This window comes from Ananas comosus, linkage group 11 (assembly GCF_001540865.1).
Source record: "Ananas comosus cultivar F153 linkage group 11, ASM154086v1, whole genome shotgun sequence".
Classification (NCBI taxonomy): Eukaryota; Viridiplantae; Streptophyta; class Magnoliopsida; order Poales; family Bromeliaceae; genus Ananas; species Ananas comosus.
Genome location: NC_033631.1, coordinates 1,134,105 through 1,143,591, shown reverse-complemented (window position 1 = coordinate 1,143,591; position 9,487 = coordinate 1,134,105). Strand labels below are relative to the sequence as shown.

At 35.0% G+C, this 9,487-nt stretch overlaps 1 pseudogene; it reads right to left on the bottom strand.

Annotated features, from left to right (window-relative positions):
- LOC109717538 lies at positions 565-6,743 on the bottom strand (annotated as a pseudogene).

Sequence of the window (9,487 nt, the reverse complement as noted above, 5' to 3'; positions counted from 1 at the left end):
AATTTCATAAATTTTCGGCACTGCAATACCTTTATTTTAACCTCCAATTATATAATCTGCATCAATTACCACAAGCAAAAGCTCAACATCTTTTTATTCTTCAAGAGAGAACTGAGAAAAAAAAAATAACAAGTTGCAGATGCATTATAATTCTATATTTAACTCATTTTGTTAAGGAGGTACACTTCAAATGTTAATTAGCTCTAGAAGCTCATAGGTGGGTGCAAAAAGTTATTGGTAAAAATGTATATATACTCGGTCCCTATGCTACAGGGCATTTTGAAATAGGACCCTTAAAATTTATCTTTTATTTATTTATTTTAAATTATGTTTAAGTAAATTAAACTGATATTTTGTTGAATTAATGATGATTCTGTCAAATTCAAAGCTGATAGAGCAGTTTATTTTAACAAAATCTCCATTTCAATTAACGGGAACAATTTAAATCAAACAAATTGAAAGTTGAGGCGGTACCAATGAAAAAAATAAATAAAATAACTTTAGAGGAGGTATTTTAAAATGGCTTAAAAGTTGAGGGGTCTACATTCATTTTTTCTGAATTTCTTTTTTTTTTTTTTTTTTTTTAAGAGCAGTGACTCCAGAGAATTGAAAACAAGTTCATCATTTGAACCTGTTCAACATTTTGGCATTCTCTCTCTCTCTCTCTCTCTCTCTCTCTCTCTCTCTCATCCTGTGAAAACATTTCAAAAATAAGTTCCATAACACATCAAAAGACTCATTCTTACTGCATATGTAAAGTTACCAAAGAAAAAAAAAAAGACCATTCGTTTCTCACCTCTTAATCTACATAGAAATATACACATGCTTCTATTGCATCCTCTTCGGCACCTTTGAACACGGGGTGAATATAAGCGTTCGATAAGTAGGCTTTGAGGTCTAGGTTTGGCTCCCTCGCGCGCTCCAAGGTGTCCTTCATCATTGCTTCCTGTAAAAGGAGATTAGAATGAAGAAATTATCAGAATGAGAACAATAAAAATGTATTTACATACTTCTAAATAACACTCAATATGAGTTTTGTCTTCTTTGGTTCGCAAAGAGGGTCTAAATTGTATTAATTCCATTTTAAAAATATAAAGAATCAAGTAATTTTATAATGCAACAGGAATAACATGAATGTTCCGGTTACTTAAAGTTTAGCATCCTGCCTCGTGGCAGAGACCGGGTTGGGCCAAATCATATTCGAAGTGGCGGGAGGCCGGATTGGGCCGAGTCACAATAAAGACCCGTGAATGCTATGTCTGCACACTTCAAGTGAATTGGTTGCCCCGTTCTAACAACCCAAGCTTTTGGAATTAATGGTTAGCATCAACGATCCACAAGTGGTATCAGAAAATGTTGCGAGTTTGATTCCCGCATACTGCAAATTTGTACAGGTGCGGGGCATTGTTGGCTTAAAGACGCTTATGCTTCAAGTGAATTGATTGTCCCTTTTATAACAGCTCGAGTTTTTGCAATCAATGGTTAGCGCCAACGATCCACACAAAGCTACTTGACATATCTAACATGCAAATATACGACTCCTACTCTAATGGTTTTCCCATTTGTCACATACAGGTTCTAGTTTAAGTAAATCAAGCAAAGTAACAAGTACTGAAAGAGAACAAATGACACTAGAGTCTAATGCAAAAATTTATGTTCAGGAACACCAGAAAAATTTACCTGGAGTGGATATTTCACGAAAGCAGGTTCATAACGATTCTTGCAGTAGAGATGAAACCATATAGTTAATATCGGAAGGGCGAGGAGCACAGGAGTCGACTGAGCAGCATTCTTCGTGCTTAACAACCCAAGTAGGAGCAGCTGCGATATGATCAATGCTGTGATTATGCGCCCATGGACGCTTGGCCAAAATGCCGCGGCGCTCTCATATTCTTGATTGTAGACATTTATAATCTGTAACACAGTTTACGCTAAGAGTAAGCGGTGCATGGCAAGCAAACTAACAATAGAAGAGATGGAGAAGTGCATTTACCGGCGCAATCCATCGCATAGAATTTGAGTTTACAAGAATTAGAAAATGGAAGCAGTACCAACCGAGACCTAATAAGTGAAATTTCTATTTCGTAGAGCAACCCTATACAAAGTGGAAGTACATGAGAGTTGCATACCTGATGACGAAAAACAACATAAGCAAGGCCGAAGAAAATTATGATGAAAGGTAGAAGGAATGGCGTGACCACGGCATAGGCAAGACCAAGCAAGAAGTACAGCTGTATTTGTGGCTCAGATGAGTCGAACCCAATACTTCCCGGATCCATAGCCTCTTCCCTATCCTTTTCAGTCTTCACCAAGAAGAAATTCTTCAAGTGGAAGATTATCAACGGCTTCAATCTCAAAACTTCTCCGGCTATTCCGGCCCATCCATCAACCATTATAAAAGTAAGGGGCAATTGCTTATATACCCCCGAAAAGTTCCCGACTTTTCGATTTACCCCTCTTAGAAGGCTAATATTGAAAATAACCCTCTAACGTTCCAACCTATTTCTAATATATCCTTAGAGTTAAAATCTGTTAAGTAACTATGTTATCTCTGTAAAATTACTATTTTGCCCTTTCAAATATACCCTTCCACCATTACTGTTTTTCTTATTTGCCCTTAAAGTCAGGGCACAAAAAGTGTTTTGACTTTTGATTTTTTACAATATACCCCTCTACCGTCACCAACCTTTCTTATTTGCCCTTAAGTTGAGGGTAAAATTGGCATTTTATTTTTTTTAAACTGTGGTAGATATTTAACTCACATTTAACCCAGGTTAACTTAACAGAAGATAACTGCAGAGGTATTTTGCAATAACGGTGGAACATATGAGGAAAATTTTAGAAAGAAAAAAAAAGTAGGGGTAAATCGAATATTTTCAAACATACGAGGGGTATATAGGCAATTATCCCTAAAAGTAATGAAGAACGTTGCTTTCATCAGGATTGATGCACCTATTGTCTTCGGTATCCTAACAAAGAGAACCAAACATACAAGAAATTTAAATTTTTACTTAACATCTTTTAATGTGTCAAATGAATAATAGCACAAAATTTTCATTTAACTGATTGTGATAGCATGGTAAGATTCAATTATGAATAGATAGTAAGTTATTAATCAAAAGACACTTTAATTGTAAGTTCCTTTAGCTTCTAACGTATTATTACGCTCAAAGACTACAAATTACAAACAACAAATTAAAAACATTGGCTTCTATGAATAAACAACAATTTCAACTGCCTCCTCGAGAAAATGGAAAGAAGACAACTGACCTTTTGCAATAAAGAAGTGCAAGATTAAATATCATTGCAAAAATTCTACAGAAATAGCATAATGCAAAATTAGTTTCACATGGCCTATCGATATTGGCAGATAGTCCTTAATTTTGAGAAGGTTCTAGTTGCTCGGTTACACCCCATTTTGGAGTATTGACCCAGAACATGCTGCGAAACAAGCCATGCTGACAATTGGTACTATTGATTGACATGGTCACTAAGATTTTAAACTTGAAAGCCATACTAATGTTAGAAGTTTGAGACTTACTATATCTTGTCCAATGGGAATCGAATTAAATGGACAACGTATGTTATTTCCTTGGAAGAGAATACTATTTGCATGGTCATAGCAAGTTATGCATTTATAAGTGTCTTATTCGTGCATATGTGGACAAATAGATAAGTAAATACAAGCACAAAATATTCTAATATATGAAGTAAAAACTAATGCACGATAGCCCAAAAAATTGAGAGAATAGATCACAATAAATTTAGATAGATGAAAAGAATACATAACCAGACAACTGAAACAAAAAGATTAACTATTTTTTTTGGATACTTTTATTATCAAGCAGACAGGAAAGGGGGAAAAACACATACTGATTAGGTGGTTGGTGAATAAATATATCTAGTTGCCCTAATGCAGTCCCAGTGATGATGCTGCAAAGAAATACATTAACAAACAAGAAGATATAGTATTTTCCAGCAGACTTCCGCTCAAGAGAAGACAAGGATGTATATCCCTCAAACTTGGACATGAACATTAATATGGTTGGCAGCAGTATGAGGAATATCTTCAGAGCAATACCAGGTAGAAATCCCTGGATAAATGATTTAATAACACGCCTGCATAAGAAAATATAGAACTAGTAGTCATTTTCAGGGTTTGCAAGAAAAAACTTCATATAATCAAAGATTAAAAAAAAAAAAGAATGTTCCAAAAAAAAATTCCACAAAATCAGCATTTAATGCAAAGTACATGGATAATGCTATCTACGAGTCTTTTTAGTATTAACTAAAATTCTAGACCTCCTTTTATCCCTTTTATTATTTTTAGCATATGAATATGCAGTCCATAATTTCTCCTATTATGTCAAGAAAGAGAAAGGATCGGGTTGCAACAACTGCAAATATTGCTGTTTGACATCTGAATATTCTTCAGGGATTTCATAAATGTCATTACTAGTGTAATTTATGTCACATGTTTGGCATCAAATTGTTAGTTAAAATATCTTAAAAAACAGAATAATTGACGAAAGAATATATCATCCATAATTGCAAACACGGCAAGAGAAGAGGAAAAGAGACATGAACATAAGTTCAGAAAGTTAAAGCAGTGCAATAAACTCACTTTTCAATAATTATCTTTAGGAACGGAGCAGCTTTCTCGATTCCCTCGATATTAGCAAGAGACTGTACAAATGCTATTGGGATGACATAGAAGAAGGTCAAAAAGAAGAGTGCTACTGTAACAACCAACCTTCTGATTGTGAGGTAAACAAAGGGAATAGCAAGATTCTGCCAATAGACATCACGAGGCTCTGGGGCCCAATCAGTCAACCATTGTGTAGGATTTCGAGTTTGCTGAGTCTGAGCACAAACTGCTGCACCCCACCGTGTTCGGAATGAAACAAATGCTGCTGGCACAACAGACTTCGGATCCTTTTTGACATTCTCACGCTCTGTCTCCTCCTAAATATAGAATTATCGTAGAAACAGCAACAAATTTTGCATGAAAATGGAAGTACAGATAAAATTATTATATGTTTAGAGTAGAGAAAGTAGCGAAAAGTAAGATTGTATCAGCAAAACATTAAGCACTCGTCCAAGTAGACTTTAATTATTTACAATGGCAAACAGATAAATAGAGATAGTTTGAAAGTTTAAATTTAATCAACACCAAAAACCTTGTTAAACTAAATCTAAATGATGCATAGGTCGAAAAGCACAAACAACCTCTGGTACTGCCTATGTTACACACATATTACATGCGACCTTAAAGCAGTCTCACTGAGCCTTTCCTATATGATATAATTTCAAGGAAAAAACTGATTTCTTAAAAAAGGCTATTTGAACAGAAAAGGTCCACTCTATGCTCCTGTATTATTAGCTTTTAAAGTACAATCTGAAAGTTGACATCGTATAAGACTTTAAGATGAAACACAATAAATATGTTCTAGTTCCTCGTATTTATGACAACAGCTGCAATTAGGCAATCAAGTTGCAGACATAATTGGTCATGACCAATAAACACTCAAACTACTGTTGAAGTAGAAGCTAAATTAAGAGTTTGAAATCTCGTTCGCCCTATAGCAGTCCAAATTTAACTTACGAGCTATGAATGACCAGTTCATCTCAAACCTTATTAATCAAAAACTTAACTCAATTTGATCAACTTGCGTAGCAATTCGCTAATGCAAATTGCGGAGGAGCAAGATAACTATTGAACATAGTACATGTTGAACCGAAGTAAGACGAGCACCACTTACTTCTTTTGATAGCTTTTAAATTTCAGATATGTAGAATTCAATTGCATCCACAGTGGAGCCCCATAATCCTAGAAAACCAGTTTGAAAGAAGCAAAGAAGAAGAATATTAATCTTCCAAAATAACACATTACGTTCATTTGAAACATCACAATGGAAATGAAAACAAAGACATTAAGAAGAATAGAGCAAACCTTGCAAGTTGGCCTCTTCGACGGATTTCTATTATACTTCAGTTGATAATAGTCAAGCCAGTTCTGCATCTGTTTCTTCTTTTTGACCAGTTTCGCAAGTTTGTTGGCTTTATAAACAACCTACAAAGCACACCGCACAAAGAACACAGATGTTCTTAATCTTGTAGCCTACATGTACCCTCTTTTACCAGCTTTCCAGTAACTAATGGAAAACAAAAGGTAAATACCAGAATTCTGATTGAAAACAAAAGAAAAAATTTGGACATTCTTGTAAAATTGCAGGATACATCACTTCCCATCGGTACAACTAATTTACTGAACTATGAAACTGACCGTATTAAATTTCCATCTATGCCTACAACAAATTCATCAAACCTTTCGCAACAAACTACCTGATGAGTGAGATAGTGATCAGGATGATTTTCAAGGAAAAAATGCTCAACAAGCTCGCTGGTGGACTAATCTGGATCAGGTGGTATATTCCGGACAAGAACCTGAAATTTTTTTTTTTTTTTTTTTTTTTGAGAAAGAACCTGAAATAATTAGATATACAACATACGTCATTCACAAAATAGAAGTTAATTTATATGTGTCGTACACAACTAGAAGTATTTTGATCTTTAATATAGTGCGACATATATATCAATTGATGAGAGCTTACAGTGAACTGATCTGGACGGCGTCTTTCTGCAACCAAAGAAGCTCTTGTAGTAGATGTTTTAGGGATTGAGAGAGAGAGAGAGAGAGAAAAGGTTGAAGAGTGAAAAGAAATAGAATGGGAATTGCAGAATAATTAAAAAGGTCGAATGGCCTTTAGCCAGCAAGGAACGAACTTCTTCCCTGTTCGCTTTTGCCATCAGCATTCTGTGGCCGGTGGGTCTACCACCAGCAAAAGTGAAAATTCCTTCTCTGTAACAACCTGAAGAATAAAGGAGTAGAGTAGTTAAAAGGGAAGTAGTGAAGGTAGTTATTTTACTAGCTAAGAGAAGAATAAATGGCAGCAGCAGGCGGAGAGGAGGAAGCTAGGCGACAAGGGTCCGACGGGAGGTGTTCCGAAGGAGCTCAGGCAGGCTGGCGGGCTGGCAGAGAAGAAGTCGGAGAAGGCTAGGGCAATCCTTCGAGCAGAGGAAGAGCGAGGAGATAGAAGCTGAGAAGTAGTTATTAACTAGTGAAGTAACCCGTGATTTGCGAACGATAGATACTATTAAAATAAATTTAGTATCTAACTAATATATTAAAAATTTATTATTATTTTAAAAATTAAAATAGTCCAAGCATATTGGCTTCTTGTAAAAGTATATTAATTTGCTAAAATTGATTAGTAACAAAATGTTCATAAAAAAATAATAAGTATATTAACTTAATGAGACGAAAAATGAAATACTATTTAGGAGAGATTTAGATAAAAAATCTAATAAAAATTAATATTTTATAAATCAAAACAATCAAAGAGTTAAACATTTTTGTATAAGTTATATTTTTATTTCTTCATTTTCTATATAAGCTAAGATACTTATCCCTTCAAAAAAATAAAAACCTTTTTAGATCATATATCAATCTAATTTTATAAACAGCTTATATCAGTTAATAAAAAGAGTAATGAAAATAGAAAAAAAAAAACATATGAAAAGTTATATAATAAATTTTTAAGAGATAAAAAGATATACAACCTAACACAACCAAATACAGTAAATATAATACAGAACTTTACTTTCGAGAAAAAAAAATATAAAAAACAAAGGATAGAAAAAGAAAAAATAATAAATCTTCAACATAACAAACACATTAGTTTGAATACCATGCAAATAAAAAAAACTTTAAAAAACTGAATAAAACTATCTAAGAAATTTCAACGATACAACATAAAGAATACATTAATCTTTTAAAATAACTCCTGAAATTTGAAGGAAAGCTCGATTTGATGAAGATGGTAACGCTAAGCTCGACGATGCAGCGTGCAAATTTATACTCCATCTACATAACGTGCTTGATCTTAGCCTCGGAGCTCATGGAGGAGGAAAAGATAATAGAGAAGAAGAGAATTGGGCTTTTCGTAGGTTTCTACAATTTACTGTTTAGATTAGGATTAAAGTAGGTGAACCATTAATTAGACGTTATGTTTGTAGGAAAGGTGAAGGGTTGGATTAAGGTGAGTGGACTATTAATTAAACGTTATGTTTGTAGGAAAGACGAAGGGTTGGATTAAGATGAGTGGGCTATTAATTAGATGTTATAGGTGGAGGGAAGAATTAGATATTATAGGCGGAGGGAAGCCGGCGTTATGTGTATAGGAAAGGCGAAGGGTTAGGTTAAGCTTAGTGGACTATTAATTAAATGTTATAGGTGAAGGGAAGCCGAAAAGTTGGTTTCGCTAAAGGAAGGAAATTCCGCCTCGTGGCTTTTTTTTGGGGGAATAATGTATAGGTATAGATTAGAGTCGGATACAACATAGTTAATTGAATCCCAAAGAGACAGATTAATGTTGTCATGACCAATAACAAGCTGCCAACTAATAACAAACCTTAAATTAGTCAAAATAAAGACATATTAAGATAATTAAATTAAACTAGAAAATTACTTATAATAAATGCATATATTATCTTGATCACAGAATATGTATTATAACAGTTGTAAGGGCGAGAGGGGTAGAACAAGTAATTTAAGTGGGATACGAGTAATGTGGATAGTTTCATTAGTTTTACTAAATTTTTTTGATATATATTGACAACTTTTGGAATATATATATTTGTGATTAGGGGTGGTTGGAAGGGTACTTACGAAATTAACCGTTTATATTTTGTCATTTTGAATTCAAAAAGTCGAGCTCCGTTATAATTTGACTTAGGAGAAAACTCGTTAAACCTACACATGTCACTTTTCGAAAAGCTTCAGGAGCTATTTTTATCTTTGTATCACCACCGTTAGCGCGTCATGGATACTTAGCTTAGTATAGGTTGAGATTACGCTCGTGCTGAGATGCCAAGTGAGTTTTTACAGCAGAGTTTAGGCTGTTCCGTATAGTTGAGTGCCATCGGGATTGACGGTGGACCCAGATCTTTACTTCTTACTGCATATTGTGTCGAGGACATTATTGTTAGACCAGTTTGACCCATTTGTTTTGACTACAGCCTGATTGAGCTCGACAGAGACACGCTTCTATACTCGATAGGGGTCGCGCCCCCGCGAGTGCCGCTCCGGAGTCTGACTTTCTTGCGTTGATGTTGCATCATTTTTCTTGGACCGGCCATTCCCGTGGGTGGTGTGCGGTGTAGCTTGGGCACAGGCGGGACTGGCCAGTTGGCGGTCCCTTGGGATTGGGTCAGTTGTGACTGTTCGTAGCCAGTGATGCATATATCTACAGAAAGCATGACATGAGTAGTGATAGTGTAGTTACATTTTAGCTGTAGAGTTTCTTTTAGCTTATTTTATTGATCTTTTTCCTACCAGTTTTATCGTTAGTCTTGTAGACTTAGTGGGTAGGCCGTTGGAGTCGGTGACGGTACCCATTAAGGACTACTCTATTTTGTAGTAGTT